The sequence below is a fragment of the Nycticebus coucang genome, chromosome 15 (assembly GCF_027406575.1).
Source record: "Nycticebus coucang isolate mNycCou1 chromosome 15, mNycCou1.pri, whole genome shotgun sequence".
In the NCBI taxonomy this organism is placed as follows: Eukaryota; Metazoa; Chordata; class Mammalia; order Primates; family Lorisidae; genus Nycticebus; species Nycticebus coucang.
Window position 1 is genome coordinate 82,699,342 of NC_069794.1, and position 21,957 is coordinate 82,721,298.

Genomic DNA, 21,957 nt, shown 5'->3' on the forward strand with positions numbered 1-21,957 from the left:
CCTGCTCCTAGGAGAGGAATAGCTGCAGCCTTTCTGATGCTTTTCTCCAGGCCTTAGACTCTGGGGATGGTAGCACCTCCCCATTCTTTTGAATTCCCTAGACTTCTGCCCAGAAATTCACAGAAAAGAAAACTATAAGACTGAGGTGTTAATTAGATATCAGAATCCTGTGAAAGAAAAAAAAAAAAGGAACTGAAAAGAGGGGGGAGGGAGAAAAATGAAGATTTAGAAAAAAGATTTCAAACATTTTTAAAATCACTAGTAAATTATCTCTTTGGGAATTTAAATTTTTATAATAAATATTAAAATCTTTCTGTTCTCAAGTATTCAGCATATTTACTGTTAAAATATTAATATTTGGGGGGTAGATTGAGACTGACTTCTACATTTCAGATGTTCAATTCACAGCTCAAAGTATGGATGATGTTAAGGTCATCCTCTAATGTTCTTGCAAATACATCTGAACGTCCTAGAGCACAGATGCTATGTGGTCCAAGTAATACCCAAGTTTCATAAACTCAAGTTTAGGATTGGAAAGAAATTCCCCTCTGATAATAAAATGGACATTTAACAAATATTCTTCAAGGTCCTAAGTTGGTGAAGAGGGGTAAGAATAGGGCTATGAACACAAGCGGAAGGAGGGAAAGTAAGGACAGTAACAAAACAGCTGAGTATCCCTCATCTAAAATGCCTGGGACCAGAAATGTTTGGGATTTTATGGATTCTTTTCACATTTGGGTATATTTACATATATATATATAATATCTTGAGGATGGGACTCAACATCTAAACATGAAATTCATTTGTGATTCATATACACCTTATGCACATAGCCTGAAGGCAATTTTATATAATATTTTTAAGTAATTACGTGCAAGAAACAAACTTGTGTACACTGAACCATCAGAAAGCAAAGGTGTCACTACCTTAGCCACCCAATCTGTGGAACAATCTGTGGTTGTTTGGCATCACTATCAACTCCTGGCTCTGAATCTATATGCTGCTGATAAGCACTCATTATTTTTTTTTACACTAAATTGCACATAAGTATTTATTTATTATTATTATTTTTGTCTGAATTCGGGGAACTTTATTGATGTTACATGACAAGGTGAGGCTCCCTAGGCCCCTCTCATTCTTTAGGGGGTCTGGTGTGGAAACTGTGTCGAGGGGAGATTCTCAGTGAGGTGGGGGACTGAGTAGGCAGGGGCACCCCCGCAGATAAGGGCCTTTCTCTTTCTCTCGTGCTCTGGCTGGGGCTGGTGGTCTGGGGGTTCTTACGCTTTAGAGGCCATGTGGACCACAAGATCCACCACTCTATTGCTGTAGCCAAATTCATTATCATAACAGGCAATGAGTTTGACAAAGTGGTGGTCAAAGGTGGAAGAATGGGTGTCACCGTTGAAGTCAGAGGAGATGACCTGGTGCTTGGTGTAACCCAGGATGCCCTTACGGGGACCCTCTGATGCCTGCTTCACCACCTTCTTGATATCATCGTATTTGGCAGCCTTCTCCAGATGGCAGGTGAGATCCACGACCGACACATTGGCAGTGGGGACATGGAAGGCCATGCCAGTGAGCTTCCCATTCAGCTCAGGGATGACCTGGCCCACAGCCTTGGCTGCACCAGTTGAGGCAGGGATGATGTTCTGGAGAGCCCCGCGGCCATCACGCCACAACTTCCCAGAGGGGCCATCCACAGTCTTCTGGGTGGCAGTGATGGCATGAACAGTGGTCATGAATCCCTCCATGATGCCAAAGTTGTCATGGATGACCTTAGCCAACGGGGCTAAGCAGGTGGTGGTGCAGGAGGCATTGCTGACAACGCTGAGGCTGTTTTCGTACTTTTCATGGTTCACACCCATCACAAACATGGGGGCATCAGCAGAGGGGGCAGAGATGATGACCCTTTTGGCACCCCCCTTTAGGTGAGCCCCAGCCTTCTCCATGGTGGTGAAGACACCAGTGGACTCCACAACATACTCTGCGCCTGCCTCACCCCATTTGATTTTGGTGGGATCTCACTCCTGGAAGATGGTTATGGGATTTCCATTGATGACAACCTTCCCATTCTCAGCCTGGACTGTGTCATGGAATTTGCCATGGGTGGAATCATACTGGAACATGTAGACCATGTAGTTGAGGTCAATGAAGGGGTCATTGATGGTGACAATATCCACTTTGCCAGAGTTAAAAGCAGCCCTGGTGACCAGGAGCCCAATATGACCAAAGCCGTTTATTCCAACCTCTTTCACCGAGGTGCCTCTGGGATGGTGCTGGCGCTGCACTAGAAGAAGTGGCTGTCTGACAAAGGAGAGGACCAGAGAGCCTTTTTTTTTTTTTTTTTTTTAGATGAGTCTCACTATGTTGCCCTGGGTAGAGTGCTGTGGCGTCACAGCTCACAGCAACCTCAAACTCTTGGGCTTAAGTGGTTCTCCTGCCTCAGCCTCCCAAGTAGCTGGAACTATTTTCTTGTTGCAGTTGTCATCGTTGTTTAGCTGGCCCAGGCCGGGCTCAAACCCCCTGGCCTTGGTACATGTAGCTGGCACAATGACCAGTGCCATAACCACTGTGCTAGGGCGCCGAGCTCACACACAAGTATGTAGCAGTAAAAAATATATGACATAGCTATTACTATAGTGAAAAAAATAATGTGATCAGGGTATATAAGAAAGCAGGAAAGGTGCATCACCAGAATACTCGTACTGCTATTAAACAGTGCCAAGTTTTCAGTCTCCACCTACAATTCCATGATTTGGTTAGAAGGTTACTGAACATTGGATTTTTGTTGTTGTTGCTGTTTTAAGTGAAAAGTAGTTGAGAGACCAGGAAGTGGGTCCTCCAGAGATGAGCAGAGATGAATTCTGATGAATGGCTTTTAAAAATATTTCTCCAGAAGTCATCTGCCTGATGGACAACAGTTTGGTCTCAGAAGTTTGTCTTTAATGTTACAACAGACATGATTTCTTGCTTTCCTCCTTCAATAAATAAGCCCATCCCATATTTTCAACATGTCGTCTCTGGGCACTTTTTCTGCAGTGTTAACAATGTTGTCTTCACTGTCAGTGTTATCACAAGTACCTTGACTCAGCACCATTTCAGCTATCTCAGCATTGGTCAATGAATGAACAGAACTTGAGCCTCATTATATATGTTAAAAACGTCTTCAATATCTATTTCTTCCAGCTTATGGATGGATTCAAAGGTCTTGCATCTGTAAAAAGGTCAGACTTTTTTTCACACATGACATCTGAAGTCCTTCAGAGTCACCCCCTTATGCATCGCCAGCACTGAGTGTAATGGCAGGCCGGGCATGCACAGCTGTGTCTTTAGTCACAGTGTCCCTTGCCCTGGCAACAGCACACACAGCACCTTTCATGTCACACTCCTTCTGAAAACCTTCCACACTCCCGCCTTTATTCACTGCTGCTAGTATGATGCTCAAGAAAATGTTTTTACATTTATTATTCATTGATCTAAGGATACCCTGGTCACGTAGCCAAATTAATGAAATCACATTTGGGGGGAAATGGCTTATTGTACCCTCAATGAATCCCCAACAATAAAAAAAAAAAAAAGGAATAACAAAATCTTGGAGTCATCATTTAGTCCAAATTTCCTACTCTAATACAAGCCTCTTGTGAGACCAAACAGAAAATATGTCCCTGGTGATCTACGTCTTTTTTAAGCGCTATAATGGACTAGTAAGAAATTCACTCCTTAAAAACAGTAAGGTGGAAGCTTTTGCCTATCGTAGCAAGTTTACACTTACAGGTGACTGCTGCATCAGATCTTCCCAGCCAGTTGTCTGTCCTTGGCATCCCTAATTCCCGTAAGAGCTGTCTCATCAGCTGCAGTCAGGGTCTTTCTTGTGCAATAACATCAGAACAGAGATGTTTCGTCCTCCTTGTAGACTTGTTGTGGTATCAGATTGTCATCAGCGATGACCTTAGCAAACTCATCAATAAATTTCTCTGCTGTTTCATGATCAGCAGATCATTTATCACCACAAATCTTTATACACTCAATGCTGTGTCTTTTCTTGAATTTCTGCAACCAACCAGACTGTTGAATATTTACAGTTTCCTTCAATTTTCAGTTTATCACAATAGAACTCTGATTGTTTCAGGATCAGTATGCCATTAAGTGGCACCTGTTCACTAACACATCTAACCTTTAAACACGTGGTCAAGATCTTCATCTTTAGCTTTATGCCCTGTCTAGTTTTTTTTTTTTTTTTCAAATTTCAGATTAATGTGGGGGTACAAATAGTTTCCACAGTTTGCATTAATTTACCCATATCCCCTTCTTGAAGGCTAAACTCCCCCCATCTGCCTGTGTGTCCTACACACAGGTACTGTGCCATATACCCGTGCAATGTCCCTGTTGGTTGGGAATTTACCCATACGCCTTTCCTGAATTTCATTGAGTTTTTTTTTCTCTTGTTGTGAGCATGTAGGTGTTAATCTACTAGCTTGAATTTAGCACTGGGTACATGTGATGTTTGTATTTTTTTCTACTTTTCATTAACTCCTGTTCATCACTTTCAGCACAGAACTTTCACAGTGTATCCTTCTGTTTCTTCAGGCCCTCTATGGTGGTCCTGCTAACACCACCCTCTTATGTAAGACATTCCACAGTTATATCGGTGTCCAGTTTCTCTAACAGTTTGACTTTGGGTGCTACAGATAAACATAAATGCTTCCTCTTTTTCTTAACATTGTTACCAGTAGAGGTATCTGTAGGCCTTTTTGACATTTTTAGCAATATCTGTACACCACAGAGCAGAGAATAAGCAAAAAAAAAAAAAAATAGTGGGCAATGCATGCGGGTTTTGTCCAAATGTGGGGCATGTAGCCTGCAAAAGCACATAAGCACATTTCATTACCTTCTGTGTGTATGCTTACCCGGGAAAATCTGGGTGTGTGATGAAAACACATCACAACTCAAAGGGGCTTGCAGGGTCTTTATTTTCCCCTTAGGGACACTGAATACCCTGTTGTGCACCTGTGTTTTGACTGTCACCCCCCTAATGTAAGGTCAGGAGTAGAACTTTTCTTTTTTTTTTTTGTAGAGACAGAGTCTCACTTTATGGCCCTCGGTAGAGTGCCGTGGCCTCACACAGCTCACAGCAACCTCCAACTCCTGGGCTTAAGCGATTCTCTTGCCTCAGCCTCCCGAGTAGCTGGGACTACAGGCGCCCGCCACAACGCCCGGCTATTTTTTGGTTGCAGTTTGGCCGGGGCTGGGTTTGAACCCTCCACCCTCGGTATATGGGGCCGGCGCCTTACCCACTGAGCCACAGGCGCCGCCCAGGAGTAGAACTTTTCATGTGTGGCATTATGTCAGTGCTCAAAAAGCTTCAAATTTGGAGCATTACAGATTTTGAATTTTTGTATTAAGGATGCTCAACCTGTACCTGCCTTCAAAAGGTATTTATAATCCCATGAGGGATGGAAGGATAAATGGAGAAAAGAGAAGTGTTGTCACTATGCTGAAAATTGTACACGGACAATAAAAATAGGAGATTCCAGTTTTTATTTATTTATTTTGAGACCTTAATTTTAAGTGGAGTTGTATAATTTCTTCATAGTGCTAGAGTTGGGACTAGGGCTTCAATTTCACTGAAATATCATTGTATATTTGATATGCCCAGACTGCATACAATTTTAAGTCGTTTACACACTACTATTGTAAAGCTAATTTGAAAATACTATTAAAAAGGATTTTTCTCCAGAAATTTGGTGTCTTTCAAATTATACTTTGACCTTGACATTTGAATTTCCAGCCATTATATTTCCTAGTGGTATAACAATTCCATTTTCAGTAACTTAATGGTGCTGAAATTGTTCACTAGCTGTGGTCTGACTTAGTTAATTTACAAATAGAGATTGCACAGGACCTACTAGAGCAGCCATTTATAGTTTGATGATAGATAGATCAGGCAGAACTTCGTCCAAAATATTCTCCATAAATGTTGACATGTTTTCCATACCTCATCAGTTTCATTCAACAAATAAAATTTTTAAATTTTTAACAAAGCTCTTAGGATTTACACCTTTATATTTAAACATCCATAGAGTTGTTGATTGACGGCTCATAAGTTACATCGGTAAAGTTAGAGACAACTATTCCTAAAATCTCACCATTGAAATTTATATACCACCTTGTTTTTCATAAAAGCTGAAAATTGTTGACTAAAATGAAAATCAACTTCATGTTTTGAACATATTAATGCTGTTCTTTATTACAATTTTGGGCATAGCATATTAAGTCACAACTTGTATTGTTCCAATAGTAACATGAAGAAGCCGGGTCATAAAGGATGACATTATAATGGACTTTTGCACTGTTACTATTTTTCCCTTGGAATGTAAAGGTCTGAATAAGGGTTTTGATTTTGAATGTTTCAATGTTTTTGAGAAGACTTGCTTACATTTTATGGTGTAGATTCTGGTTTTTAAATTGGAGAGTCACTTTTTTATAAATGCTGGAATCCTGGATTTTGCTGTGCAGATCAGTAGCTAAGTTTCTTCCTCGGGCCTGTAAAACACATATTTCTACTTCCCAATCAAATAGCAGATAGGCTCCCTGAGTAAAAACAAGTTTCACTTGCTATTACTTAGAGAGCTTTATAGCTCACAAGTTATTTGCATTTCTAAGGAAGCTTCACAACTCAAAAGACTGACAATGTTGAGAATAAGAGATTCAGAGTCATAAGATTGAGTTTCATCCCATATCCATCACTTAGAAGCCTAAAAGCCTTGAAGACAACCCCCTTTAACTAAGGAGAGAATGCATACAAACTGCTAATATGCTAATAATAAAAAGGTAGAAACAAAGTTGGTATTACTATTGTTCTCTTACAGGATGGTGAAATGAGTTTAGATTAAGACCATTCACCAAAATCACACACTGCACCAGGGATGGGAAGGCATACAGAATTTACTTCCTAATTAGTCTGCCTTCTTCTTCTTTTCTTACAAAGTCTCACTCCTGCTCTGGGTAGAATGCAGTAGTGTTATCATAGCTCACTGCAACTCCAAACTCCTGGGCTCAATGGATCCTCTTGCTTCAGCCTCCCGAGTAGCTAAGACTACAGGCTTCCACCAGCCACCATGCCCAGCTAAATTTTCCATTTTTAGTAGAGATGGGTGGGTCTGCCTCTTGCTCTGGTTCATCTTGAACTCCTAAGCTCAAGCCATCCTCCCACCTCAGCGTCCCAGAGCTCTAGGATTACAGGTGTGAGCCACCACACCCAGTCCAGTCAGACCCCCTTGAACTGAGCTCTAGTCCATATTTCTTTGTCCTGTGAGGAACTGTCCAGCTTGACTTCCTGCCACACTCTCCACAGTCAGCTACCTCAGCCACTGCTAAGGCATTGCACACATTCCAGCCCCTCCATGATTGCACCCAGGTCCTTCCTTCTGTCTTAGTGACCTAAACCTGGCCGTTAATTACCTCCCCAGAGTAACAACACTTACCTTATTATATTATAGACTGACCCTTCCACAGAGTGAGAACTCTGTGCAGGCAGACCCTGCGTTATCAATCTTTGCACCCATGTCACAGTTAACTTGATAAAGTTGGACAGTTTGTTCAATGGATAGTGCTAGCATGCAAATCATAGTATCTGCCTACAAAACACACAACTGTGCCATATTCCAAATAATGTCTTACGTGGATTTTCCCACATCACTATCCTTCTCATTGCACTTTAACAAGCTTTATTGAGATACTATTCACCACAGAATTCACCAATTTAAAAGGTACAATTCAGGGCGGTGCCTGTGGCTCAGTGGGTAGGGCATTGGCCCTATATACCTAGGGTGGTGGGTTCGAACCTGGTCCTGGCCAAAACTACAAACAAAAAATAGCCGGGCGTTGTAGCAGGTGCATATAGTCCCAGCTACTCGATACGCTGAGGCAAGAGAATTCCTAAGCTCAGGAGCTGGAGGTTGCTGTGAGCTGTGACGCCTCAGCACTCTACCGAGGGCGATAAAGTGAGACTCTGTCTTTAAAAAAAAATAATAATGATAAAAAAATAAAGTGTACAATTCAGTAGTTTCTGTAATGTTCACAGTTGTGCATCACCTGTAACAAAATACAGAAGATTCTCATCACCCTAAAAAGAAAGCCCTACCCATTAGCAATCACCCACCAGTTACCCCTCTCCCTAGCAACCACCAATGAACTTTCTATCTCCATGGATTTTTAAAATTAATTTCTTACATATTAGAATGCATCTCTTCGCATGACTTGGAAAGAAAGAAAATACGAGGCAGCGTTGATTTAGCACCTAAGTATGGAACCAACCTCCAAGTAGCTCCATAACCTTGGACAAGTTCTTTCAAATGGGTTTAGTTTCTTCCTAAAATGAAGTCAATAAAATGTGTTTTTAACCTGACACCTTCAGATTAAAAAAACAAACAAGTAAAAGCAAAAACCAACCAACCAACCACCTTTGGCTGTAATTCCCACACTCCACCCTAGACAGCCTTTCCCGGGCTTCCGTAATAAATGTCTCTACAGAAGTAGATTTCACACCAGAGCTGCCGAGACCACTGCCCTCCTCACGCAGGGCCCGGAAGATGTTTTCTTTTTCTTCTCTTTTTAACCATGTTTTTATCTCTGGACCAGCAGAGCACAGAGTGAAACCGCGGCGCCCGGGAGCGGAGGCCCAGCGCGCTGGTGCCTGGGGGAGGCCTCGCCCAGCCCGGGACCCCGCCCTCCCGCGGAGCCCCAGGAGAGGCGCCGGCAACGCGCGCCTCCGGCGTGGGCGGGGCGCGGCGGGAAGGGGCGGGGCCTACGACTCCCGTGGCCAATGGCTGCGGCGGCGCGTCCCGGGGGTCCGCGGCTCGCCGGGCGCGCAGGGGGCGGGGCTCCGCTTGACAGTGGCGGTCGCCGGGCAGCCGAGGCCGGGCGCAGCGAGCGGAGCGCGGCGCGGGGAGCGCGAGCGGCGCGGGCGGCGTCGGTGGCGGCGCCGGGTGCCCGCGTTTCCGAAGCTTGGCGCAGCGCAGTAGCCTCCGGCGGTGGCGCCGACGGTGGAGGCGTCCGGGCGATGCTGCAGGTCTCCCTGGGCGCCGGCGCCCCGGCCTCTTCCTAAGGTACCCAGCCCTGTCCGTCCGCGCGCCCCGGGGACTCGCAGCGCCCGCGCCGGGGACTGGGTGGGGCGGGGCCGCGCCGTCTGAGGAAGCGGGTGGGGGGAGGAGGGCTGTCTCCGGGCTCCATCCTCCTCCTGCCTCCATGTGGTGTGAAAGAGGTTTTGTTCCAGGAGAAAGTTTGATGCCGAGACTCGAGCATCCAGAGTCAGTGGTCCCCGAGCAGCCCCTGCCGCCCTCTGTGCCCGTTCGCTGACTCTGGGCACACTTTCTGACCCAGGATCTTCCTCCCTCGAGAAAAATTCCTCTGTGGGCATCCACCCTGGGGAGGGAGCTTTCTGGGGACGGCATCCACAGTCCCCACCTTGTGGCTTTTGCTTGAAAACAGTGCCCCAGGTAGTCAACGGTCCTTGTTCTTTCCCGGGAAAGTGGGCTGTACCGATAGACACCTCGGCTGTAAGAGCTTCAGAAATTTAGATCTACCTGACCTTTTAATTAAAGATCTTGGTACTCCAGTGTGTCCAAAGTGCCAATGATTGATTCTGTCAGTTCTTTAATATTTTCTTATTGCCACACGCTTTCAACTGGCTTTCCCAGAATGTTGGGGAGAGTACTGTGGAACAAACTAAAGTGGGTAGGTACGGCCCACCTCTTAGGAGGAGAGGTGGGAAAAAGGAATACAGAACACAGCTATTCCTTTGGAAGGAGAAAGTTTCAACATTCCATTCAAAATGGATTACCTGGGGATTATTTGCTTCACAACATGTCTTCTAATGCAGAGAAATAGATGATTAAAAGTTGAGTTTTATACTAGATTGTGGGAATACAGCTATTATAAAGCAGTGCACGTTAGAGGTGGTAACACTTAGATGTGGATGGTCTTGCGATTAGCAGATTCCCCACAAATGTAAGTGAAATTCTGTTTAATTCTCATCTGTCTGACAGCTTTCTGGTCACACATGTGGATTCTCGCATGTACTTTTTTCTTTTCTTATCCAGACACATGCATACTGTAAAACAAGTTCGTAATACCCTTAAAACACTTTAGCCAAAGACATTTGTTCTGGTCCATATGATTTACTCCAAGCCAGAAAACATCATATTTGTAAAAAACACTTAAACATTTAATGAAATATCCATGTGCATTGAGCAGGTTCTATGTGCTAGACACATTACTAGGTGTCTTACACATATTTTTTACTGACATATGTAAACTCCCTTCACCCGTTCAGGTGAACTGGCCCCAGAAGACAGGTAACCAGGAGTTTCCCTCACTGGCACTTAAGGAGCAGTCTCTACCCGCTTAGTCTTCCAAGTCTATTTTAGCTCTGCCATGGAAGTAGATCCTACCAGTTGGCAGAAACACATTCCCTGCAGTGTTCATGCCAGCACACTCGTCTTCCTGTACCAACTGTCAGAAAATATCTGACACAGGCCAGCCTACTAAAAGGAACGCCTGAAATGAAGTGTCAGGGCAAGTGGTATCAGTCTAGGGAATCCCTGAGTTCTCTGCTGAAGACCAGAAAGGAAATTGATGTGGGGTCCTAGGAATAGAATTAGGCCTTCTTCATAATGAGAAATCCCACATATGTGGAACAGCCTATTGTCAGTACTATTAAAATATATGTTCACCATATAGAAATCCTTTTACCTGTTGTTTTGGTGATAGATGTGGCTGCACACTTATTCCTGATTTGATACTCACTTTTACATTAGGGCAGTTGTTAACTTGCCTGAATGGTCTAAAAAATTGATATCACGGTTGTGACACAGTAAATTTTGAAGCTGTGCCTTAAAAAATTTTGTCTATTATAATCTATAGCTATTGCTTTATAATTCCCCGAGGGATGTGTGTATGTCTTCTTCCTTGGTATGGTTTTCAACTCTCTCTGGTTTAAAAATTATTTGCAGTACTAAGCTTAAAGAGAAATAAATGCGTTTTTGAGCTGTGACCATATGCTGCCTGGAAACATGTCCTTATCGTTGGCATTTTACACATGTTACTCCAGTGCTAAAAATCTCAAAACCCTGTATGCATGCTTTGGGAATTCAGATGGACCTTCATTTCCAATTATGTTACTCCATCCTCTGTAGAATGTTAAGGTCTGAGTTTAGAATACAGGGCAGCCATAAAGTTCATGAGCAATTTAAAATTGCATACTGTTATAAATTGCACACAAACTTTATGGTCATCCTGTATAGCCTCTACGTCTCCACTCTAGTATTTCTAAACTACCAAAAATTGAAACAGCACTAACTGAAGTTAGGAAAGTGGAATATGAGGTTTGTTCATCGTCACACTCTTGTATTAGAATGGAAGATAATGCCAACCACATTGTAGGGAATGAGTGAATAGACATCTTTAAATGACTAGTGATCTGCAAAACCATACCGAATTATTGAAATCATAGTTTATCTAAAGTTGTGTGTGTGCAAATATGTCAGGAACTCAAAACTCTCCAGAATCAACAAACTTCTCTTCTGCATTCTATTCTCCTTCTGGAACTTCTCACTAACTAGCAATCCATCCTTATTTCTACATTTCATCAAATCTAAAATGCCATCAGTTTTTAAGACAGCATTATTTTTATGCCGTACAAGAAGAAAACTGCTGCCAATTTTGTGATGACATACCACCTTAGTGACGGTCTTTCCTGGCAATGCCTGAGTAGGTCACTCTAGTCTCTCGTTGCTTTCAAGTTTCCTTCATCTCTTCCATGGTTTTGGTGTTTCTTCCTGCCAATTCCTTTGGTAGTGTTGCTTGGGGCAATCTATTTGCCTGAATCTCAGTTACAAATTGTAACAAAGCTTCATTAACTTGTGTCTTTCTTTCTTCAGTCTAGTAAAGCATGTAGATTTTGCTCTGCAAGTGAAATGCCAAAGACAAATGTTTCCTTTAGTAGTATAACATTTATGCCTTGCTGCTCTGTTTTGGGGCCTTCATGCATAGACAGTAATGTCTCCTTGCAGTGTCAAATTAGAGTGTAATCTTTTTGAAAACCATTTAAATGGCAACTTAAACAGAACACTCACGTTGCTAACAATGCCCGTAACAATAGAAGTGAAAACAAAATAAGTAGCTGTGACCAAGTTTATGCACATTGCAAGAATATGACATATTTATGCCAAAAATATGGCTAAGTTGTCAGCAGTGTTAATATGTAGATATTAAGACACATCCTGATGTTAAGGATATTAAAATGTGAAAAAAACTTATGAACAAAATATACTAATCTGTGCTCACTTATTTTCGTGACCTCTAACCTGCTTACCTGGTTTGTACATTCGTCCACCCGTTCACTCATACAGTCATATATTTTGTTGGATTGTGAGCTGCAGGAGGGCAAGAACTTTTTCTGTGTCGTTCTCTACTTAGGACAGTCTGTGGCACTTAATAAATCTGCTTGATATATATTTGTAGAAATAGTGAATGAATATCCCCCATGGAAGGCATAAAGACACATTGAGTAGCTCACTACCCTCCTGCTGGTTAGAACACATATTCTTAGAATTATCATCTCAATGGCCAGCATTAAGTCCTTGATTGGATTTACAGCGTCCTATTTAATATATTTGATGCCATTACAAAACTAGCTCAGGAGAGAAGCATTCCATTGTAGCTTTTGTTGATCTTTGTCCATTAAAAAAAATATTTAACAATTGTATCTTGGTTCCATTGTACGACCCAAAATCATTAATTAGTGGAACTCCTCCAATTTCACATGCTTGTCCTATTGTACATTTAATACATACCAGGAGTAACAGGTAACCGCTTTTTCCTTCAGTAGGCACCTCTGAAACAAACTCATGCTGAGGACCTTACCTGGACAAGAGGATCCCTAGCTACTTAAGTACCTTACCTTAGAGTAAGTCCAGTTTTTAATCTCAGAAAGGGACAGCTTTTATATTTTGATTTTTTGTTGTTGTTAAAATAAGATTCCTCCCTCCCGCCCCACCCCTACCCCCCAAAAAAAGACAGAAGGAAACTTTGCTGGGCAGTATGGATCTCCATCTGTCTGCTGGAGCAAAGTGCACTTTTCGACCAAGGACAGGAAGCTAGATGAAGACACCAGCAGAAGGAATGGCAAGGTAACAAGCTTCGCCTTCCCGATGCTCGGAAGTGAATTAGCATCGCCCAGCTAACCCCAGACTCCCATTGCAGCAGGAACACCTGCAAAGCACACCCAGCTTCCAGTCAATGAAACAGGAGACCTCTGGACACGTATCTGACAAACTGAGGTCACGGGTGGGTCTCAGGCTGCTAGCTCAGGGTGGGAGAATTGATGTGGGCAGAGCCTAATGACTGCCAGTCCCCACATACAGAACAAGCAATGTGGCCTGGAGGTGGGTGCTGTGGGGGGACAGATAGCCCAGGGCTGGTTCTTTCATGTAGCTGAAAATAATTATTATCAATTAAATTTTTTGTTGTTGGCTACTGAAGGAACTCACATATAATTGTTTTTATTAAGTATTGTTAAAACATGAGCCAAACAAGGCAATATAAATGGCAAAAGAAAAAAAAAAACTTGTTTACTGAACACAGAGGGTGAGATGAAAGAAAGACAAAACAGTCTCAGCTGCCAACTCTCTGATTATGTGGGATGCTTTAATGGTACCCAGGTTTTGTTTTAATCTGGTATCGTAAGACACACAGACACAGAAATGACTGTAATGGGGAAGAAATTTCTTCTTCTCACAGTCCCCGAGAGACTAGAGTCCCTGCACATCATGCCACATGGGGCCACATGAGGAAGCACCAGCCAAGGGTCAAGCAGAAGGCCAGGGCAGCCAGGGAAAATGTGGCAAGAACCTTACTGTAGTTTCCAAGGGAAGGAATGAACAAGGCGGTATAAGCAGGTTTAAGATTGGCTACTATGAATAATTTCAGCGGCCTCTGAATTGTCAGGGCTATTCCTAGTTGTCTGGGACCTGGCCCTCCCGTGACTAGGGAGGGGAGTGGTGGCCCAGAGTTTGAGAGCCCAGTAAAGTTGCTGTGCATGTGGTGTGCTTGCAGGAGACCTTTACTATCTCCAGGCCGTCCCTAACCCTGGGAAGGGCAGTCCCTCCAGGTCAGCAAGGCCTCAAGATGTCAAAAAAACATCAGAATGCAGAAAGTAAAATTCATGGTTAATGCATGAAGATGTTTTTAAATGGTCAGCTAATGAATTAGTTCCCATGTACACAAGGGGTGTTCAACCAAATAGGCAGAAAGACCTAGCTGAGGGTCTGACACCTGGTGCTCACTCAGTAAACATTAATCAATCTGAGCCGTGGTGCTAGATGGTCCAACCATGCTAACACTCCATCCTTCATGGATACTGTAGTCAGGCATGCAGTGTTTATCTTGAGGAAAAGACAAAAATGAGAAACTATACAAAAAGTATACATCCTCAGGTGGAAGTTTGAACCATCCAGAATGAAAAGGAGGCAAAACACTTAAGTCTTTTAAAAGCATTAGGGAATCCACAAGCAAATACATCCTAGTTGAAAGGTCTTAAGACTATAAGATAATTATATGTCTAGGGTAATTCCTTATTCAGCGTGGATTTGTAATGTCAATAAAAATCAGGGAACATGAAAGTCACATGCAGCTCCTAAAAGGGATGTTTCTTGGAGTAAAATTGAAGTTGCAAAGTGAATATTGTGTGTCAAATTTTGTGCTCAGGAGTAGGCTCCTAAATGTGAGTTACTCAAAATACCAGGAGATATACTTTTCTTCTGGACTGTGTGTTAGTCTGAATCAGGTGATCAAATAATACATTTACACACATCTGCTTTTTTTTCCAGAGTTACATGAAGGCAATTAACAGAATACATGGTAGCAACATGTTTAAAATGTGCCTGTTTAACTCTGGGAGGGTGACAATGAGAGGGATGGATGGGGTTAGACTCAGGACATTATTTTACTTGTAATGATGAATGGCGGGAGTGTGGGTGTGTTAGGGCTTACTGCTAAGTAAATTAAATTACTTTTTGCTATGGTCCGCCCCATGACTTTTCTTTATGTGGTTGGTTAATGATTATACATATAGTGCCTTTAAAGTGCCATGACTTTGCTGTGAATCTTGACCATGCACATGAAGAAACAGTAATGAAAACACAAAACGGGTCCATCTAACAATCTAAGAAAGGCAATTCCTTCACAGTGAATACTCCTAGATTCTCCTCTGCTCACAACTACTTTTACCTTGTCACTTTATACTCCTTTGCTTTGTGTGGTATAGGGGCTAATCCATGTGGATGGAAATTGTAGGAATGTCTGGTTGGAGCTCAGCTGCTCCCCCATTGTATTTCCAAACTACCCTCATAACTCTTTTAACTAACGTGGCAGTGCTAGCCTAAACTGGCCAGTGAAAGGATTTCTGTCTGTCTTATGTTGCTGACCTGAGTTTGATGTTTGTCTGGACAGTCTTTGGCTTTATGCACATCAGTGAAGCATGTCTCGTAACCTAAGAGACATTTTTCTGTCTGGCTTCTGGGGCTTTTTGACTTTTGGTTCCATACACAAATAAGGCCCATGTAAAAATGAAGTTTTCAGCCAAATGAGACACTCTGCAGAAATACAAGTTCTTGCCTTTCTGGGGCCTCTTCTTCACGTTGATATTTGTAAGTACAACCTCATAATGGTGGGGTACAGGTAGGAAACAGCCTTCAAGGAGCTGTTCCAAGTGCTGTATTTGCATTCTGTTTTAGCTTAAACCTTTGTGAATTTGAATTGCACTCATTTGGGGGTAGGGTGGGAAGAGCTTGTCTTTATAGCCCTAAAATCTCACAAAGTGCTTGCAAATGGTAGGAGCTTAATAAATGTTGGTTGAATTAAAAAATAACTGGTTGGCTGGTTTACAGAGGAATTCCTACCCTTTTCTGGTGCAATTAATTTCTATTAATCGCCAATAAAAGTGTTCACAAAATACTTTCTAATCTGCTAGTTAAATCATTTAGAAAGAAGATTCAAGAACACCAAAACTGCTTTTTTAAAAACAAATTGAAGTCATAAAGGTAAACTTGCCTTAACAAGTTAAAATATCTATTACAAATGACCATTACTAAATTTCTATGATACTGTATTGAAAACTTGGCAGATTAAAGAGAATAGTATAGAAATTCCGTATTTTGATTATTTAGTGAACTTAGTTTAAAACATAACAAATAAGCCTTGAAGAAAAGATCAATTACTCAGTAAGAGTTGCTAGACCAATAGAATAACAGTTTGAAAAAGAAAAAACACTAAGAAAAAGAATAATATGTTTTGGTCATAACCAAATAGTATAATATATTTAAGATAGGCCATAGTATTAAATATTGGGGGAAGGAGAAGAATGAAACAAAACAAGCAAAGTAATGTATTTATCCAAGTTAGGAAGGCAATCAAGATTTTTCTGAATATTCATGAATATAACAAAAGAAACATGCATTGGAACAAAGAATACTGAGAAGTATATAAGTAATGAAATGTAATAAGATAATTCTAAATGACAAGGGGACCAAATAAGAAAGAACATGGCTGGTGAAAAGTTACCTAAGTTTTCTAACTTATCTATGCAATGAATTGGGTAAGAATATGGGATATGTGGCATGAGTATTCAGATTCTAGTCCTCGGTGGTTGAGGGAAATGAGCAGACATTTAGGAAGTGGAACTATAAATGGTAGATCACCATATGATAGGTCCAGAGTATAAAACTTACAGACTAATTGCCACCTCGTAACGGTGTAGCTTATGCTCTGACAATGATCAGAAGTGATTTAGAAAGTTGGAATTCTGTGTCTGCTGATTTTTTTCATTTGTCAAATTAGTTAAACAAAAATAACAATCTTTGAACCACCACTAAGAAGGTAAATTGTGGGACCTTTATTTAGATACAATTTAAGACAGAATTAACTACCAGGATTTTCTTCTTTTACTTTGATGTCTTTCCAGATGGTAGAAACAAATTCAACAAAAGACGTCAGTTTGGACATTCACCAATGCTAGTAACACATTGTCTCTACCTTAGTCATATCTCTTAAAAACACATTTATCCAAAACAGTATTGAAGGTTTTGAAATTTGGTCTCGATTCCAAGAAATTTTCACTTCAGCGTTTTTTTATGCTGTGTCAGAGCTGGAGGTGAAAACTCTATGAGTATTGCATGGAAATGGTGAATGACTCCCCCTCCCTGTCCCCCCTCCCCATCACGATTACCTTAATAGGGGCCAGCAAGTGTATGGAGTCAGGACTACATTTTATTGAGTATGTTTTTGGAATGAGAAGATCTTTGGCTCTGGCGGATCTGGACTTGCTGTGCCCTCATCCACAGAATGAGGAGAGAATCAGCGACTGTTGGAGGCTGTGTGGTTGGTACCCCGGAGGACTTTACCTTCTCTCCTTCTATCATTTACTCTCCCCAAATAGCCCCCATGGGGTAGACCCTGTTACTGTCTCTTTTTCACAGATTAGGAAACTGAAGAACAGAGAGGTTAAAGAATTAAATGTTTTTCCCAAAGTCACCCTGCTAGCCAGTGAAGAAGCTGGCGGAAGAATCCAGAGTGTCCTCAGATGGAGCATTTAAGAGCTGTATTAAATGCCCAGGACATTCAAATGCTCTGCTTCTCTCTGCTTTGGCTTCCGTGTGTGTAACATGGGGCCCTTCATTTCTACTGGGCAGATTGGTTGTGAGTTTGCAAGGTATTTTGTATAAGTATCTAGCACACTAATGGTATAGTGTTATTGGTGCTTCTGTTGCTTCTGGCAGTGACTATAATGTAACAGTCTGGTGAAAGTCACAAGCATTTTTTTCTCTCCCAGATTTAGCCCGACTGTGCCCTCTATACAGCCATTCCATCCTAGCCGTTCCCCATCACACGTCTGCAGTGCCTTTTTTCCTGGCTCTCTGAGCTCAGCAGAGCCCTGTCTTCTCCGCCGGGACCTGTCTTTTCGTCCTTACCTGAGATGACTAGATGAGTGGGAAGCAGAAATGGAAAAAGAAGCACTTTAGAACGGAGGGGCCGGGCACAGAGCAGCTCTATTCTTTGCAGGAGGTTGCACCCACTCAGCAGAACAGTGGAGTTAAATCCACCAAAAGCAGATCACGCAGAACGTTTCCCCTCGATAGTCTGGCGCCAAGATTGGGGAACTGTCCATATTTGCTGTCCTTTGAGTCCTGGATATGTATGTTCTCCAGGAAGAAGAAAACCACAGGCCACCTCTAGCTTACTGTTGAGGCACTGACTAAATAGAAAGAGGGTGTTTAAGTATAGACTGCAAGATCTTATACATTCTTGCCAATATATCGTAGCCAGCGAGGCCTACATCTGGACTGTGCTGACCTTTCTTTAAAGGAATCCCGGACAGCCACTAGAAAACAGCTATCAAATTGCTCTTTTTATTCTCAGAGGTCCAACACTGTGGGTGCATGACACCTGATTAACACATTTTAAAATACTTTTTAAAATACATTTTTAATGTCAATGTATTTTAGATATATATTTTTATTACGCAAGCAATATGTGTTCAATATCATAAAATTCAAGGACTTAGGTAAGCAAATAAAAGCCTTTCATAATCCTTCCTCCTCAATATAAATATCATTTGCATTTTTGAATATTTCTTCCCAGATTTCTCTTTTTCACATATAGATGTGAGTATATTATTTACAAAAATGGAATCATCTTATATACTGTTTTGTAAGCAGTGTTTTTTGCATAGAACAATTTATATCAAATATCTTTCCATGATAGTAAATCATCACATAGATTTTTTAGATAGACCGAAATGATCAGACCTTGGTTCTTGTGTTTTGAGACCCTGGAAAAGGCTTTACTGAGCCCCAAAGCTAAAGACTTTATCCATGTCTATATGTGACATACTCCTTGCCCCATGGAGTTTTCAGGACACCAAAGCTTGAAAACTAAGTGAGAGTTTTACATCTGGACTCGTGCGTCTGGTCAGTATTGGTGTCATCATACACCTCCCACTATTTTCATGACCTACAAGGGGTCTCTGAGTTATCCTGGTGGTTCTGACGTGAAAGCGCAATGGGTTTTTTTCTGCCTTGCATCTTCTGATAGATGAATGGCAGGAGACACGCAGCTCTACCAACTGGCCTCAAAACCAAGGCCAGCTGCCCGTAAAAACGGCCATTCGGAATGCTGACACCCTCCTGGTTCTTATAATTCCATTTCTGCAGCTGGCTCTCAATTATCGCTTCTCTTGGGAGCCAAGATGCCAAAGATAATTGAAACCCATGGATAATAACCAAGCTACATGATAGTTTAAATCTCTCTATCAGTCTTTCAATTGGAGCCACTCACAAATGAACTGATTTGAGAGTTTTCTCCTCTCCCCTTTTTATTTCCCCCTAATCAGCCCCTGACTCAGAGCCTAATGAGCAATGAGGTAGCCAAAATTTGGTTGCCAAAGATACAAGCAGACTAACCTCTGAAACCCCCATGTCAGCCTCCAAAATTTCCATGACTGTACTGAGTGTGAGGAATGCAAAGCTAGGTGTTGTATTCCCATAGAGTCACATACTGTTCCTTCTTGCTGTCCATCCAAACATACTACCCAAGAACACGTATCTTGCTTTTTTGTTGCCAGGGTTTTCCAGAAGTCCACCAAAGCTCTTCAAACATGTTTCAGCTCATTAAGGCTCTTTTTGTTTTTCTACTCCTTTGACCTCTGCTTTCCTCAGTCTGCCTCCATCCTACTCCCAACCTTTTGCAAAAATAAAAACAAAAATACATATGTGTATATGTATGTAGTATGTATATACATATAGGTAGAGAAAATATATGGGAGGCTAGAGAAAGATGACTCTGATTGATTTTAAAATTGTGTGTGTGTGCGTGTGTACATATACACATTTTTAAATCAATCAGAGTCATCTTTCTCTAGCCTCCTATATACCTTTTTTTTTTTTTTTTTGAGACAGAGTTTTACTATGTTGCCGTCGGTAGAGTGCTGTGGCGTCACAGCTCACAGCAACCTCAAACTCTTGGGCTTAAGCAATTCTCTTGCCTCAGCCTCCCAAGTAGCTGGGACTGTAGGCACCTGCCACAATACCCAGCTTTTTTTTTTTTGGAGACAGGGTATCTGTCGTCCAGATGAGGGTACAGTGGTATCATCGTGGCTCATTCCATTCCTGGTCTCTGAAATTTTTATTCTCTTGCCTTCCCTATTGTGGAGCACCGAGCCATGGACTAACTTACCAGCTGTGCCTGGGGCAGCTGCTTCACCTCCTAGCCCTCTTTCCACCCTTCTCTTCCTCCCCCACCTTGAAGTCTTGGTTGCCAGACTCACTCTTTTTTCCATGTCTCCGTTTCTCTTCCCCCTCCCTCTCCTTCACCTGTGTACAATGGATGCCTTTCCCTGTTCCTCTCATAGTTTTGTCCTCTTGGTGACAACATCAGATTTATCTGAAAAAACCTTTACAACCATCACGTCCTTCTCTGTGACCATCACAACTCTTGTAAGTGTCCTTACAGCACTGCCTGTTTAAAAGAGTTCTCTTTGTTTGTTTGTCCCCCTTCCCCACCCCCTGAAAGGAAGTCATTCTTTGCTTTGGATTTCGAGGCTAAGAAAGGGTTACTACCCTCTGGTCACATCAGAGATGCTAAGAAGGGCCACTCCGATTCAGGCATTGCAAAGCACTTATTTCTGAGCGTGTTCTGCCCATCTTGGCTTTATAAGTGCCTTGTTCTTCAGCAGTGGTGGTGATTTGGGTCCTGTGGGACTGCTCCGGTCTATTTGAATAAGCTATCAATAACATTAAAAGCTTTCCCAGACACTGACGTTTGCCAGCACTTAGAGGCTAGCACAAATCGGATGAGTGCCTTTTTGGTGTTTTCAGCTTCTCAGTGTTTGTTAAACATTTGAGGTATTTATCAGGAATGTCAATAGGGCACAAACACATTATAATATGCACTTTTAATTGCATTTTTTTGCAGAAACCAAAGGACTTGATTTCTTATTGAATTGTGTCCTTAGCCCTGGAAAGGAATACTGGAAGTGTTGAAAAGAAATTATGCGAATTACCTCCATTTGGTAGGAGACAGTCAAATCTGGCACAGCCCCCAGAGCTTTCAGCCAGGGCTGAATGCTGAAGACCATTGACTAGGAGTCAGAGAGAGGAAGAGCCCAGAATCTGGGCCATCCTCTCATCCATCACCCGACAGAGAGCCCCAGGCCCACTAACCCAGCACTGGACTGTTGCCAGCTGGACCCTGGACTAGGAAATGAGAAATGCAATTCAAAGCTAACAAGGGCCTGAGGGAAATGGCCACAGCACTATTGATTGTATCTGGGTCCTGGTTGAGATTCAAGGCATGAGTGATTTCTCCCTGGAAATCATCGTCAAACATGGGCAAAGTGTCTGTGCTCTTTTCTTTTCTTTCCTTTTCTTTTCTCTTTTTCCTTTCCCTCTCCCCCATCTGTCCTTCCTTCCTTTTCTTTCTTCTGAAGACAATCTATATCTTTACTCAGTTCTCAAAGGAATCCATGACTCAAAGTGCTTAAGAACTACAAGTTTTAGGGATTTTCCTCTTTAAAATAGTCTTTTCTTTACTGATGATAAGTTTGTTTTATACAAATTGCTCCTGGAAGGGAGGAAATTTGATGTGGTTCCCCTAACCCCTGTGTCTAGATACTGGGGGAGATGCAACATTTTAAAACCAAACCTTTTAATTTCCTCGGCACTCAGTGAATCCAAGAAATCAAAAAATTAAAGGGAGAGTGCTCTGGTAAGGCTGAACAGTATGGAAGGTGATACTGGCCACTCCCAGCATGGGCTGAAGGCTCTGAGAAGATGCTGAACTGTGAGCTACCATCTAACTTTTATTAAAAAGTCTTTATGATTTTGGCTTCAGGGGGAATAAAAT

At 42.1% G+C, this 21,957-nt stretch overlaps 1 protein-coding gene and 1 pseudogene across 2 annotated transcripts in view; one reads left to right on the plus strand and one right to left on the minus strand.

The window, feature by feature from the left end:
* Positions 1–1,277: 1,277 nt before the first annotated feature.
* On the minus strand, positions 1,278–3,097 carry LOC128566504 (glyceraldehyde-3-phosphate dehydrogenase-like; annotated as a pseudogene). The gene is made up of 2 exons (XR_008374572.1): positions 3,082–3,097; positions 1,278–2,287 (listed from the first exon to the last, which is right to left on the minus strand). The product of XR_008374572.1 is annotated as a glyceraldehyde-3-phosphate dehydrogenase-like (transcript).
* A 5,812-nt stretch (positions 3,098–8,909) lies between these two features.
* Positions 8,910–21,957, plus strand: part of FRY (FRY microtubule binding protein) — a 486,067-nt gene continuing 473,019 nt past the window's right edge. Inside the window, exon 1 of the mRNA XM_053563486.1 lies at positions 8,910–9,107. The gene's annotated coding sequence lies outside the window, so the exon portion shown is untranslated. The remainder of the gene's footprint in view (positions 9,108–21,957) is intronic.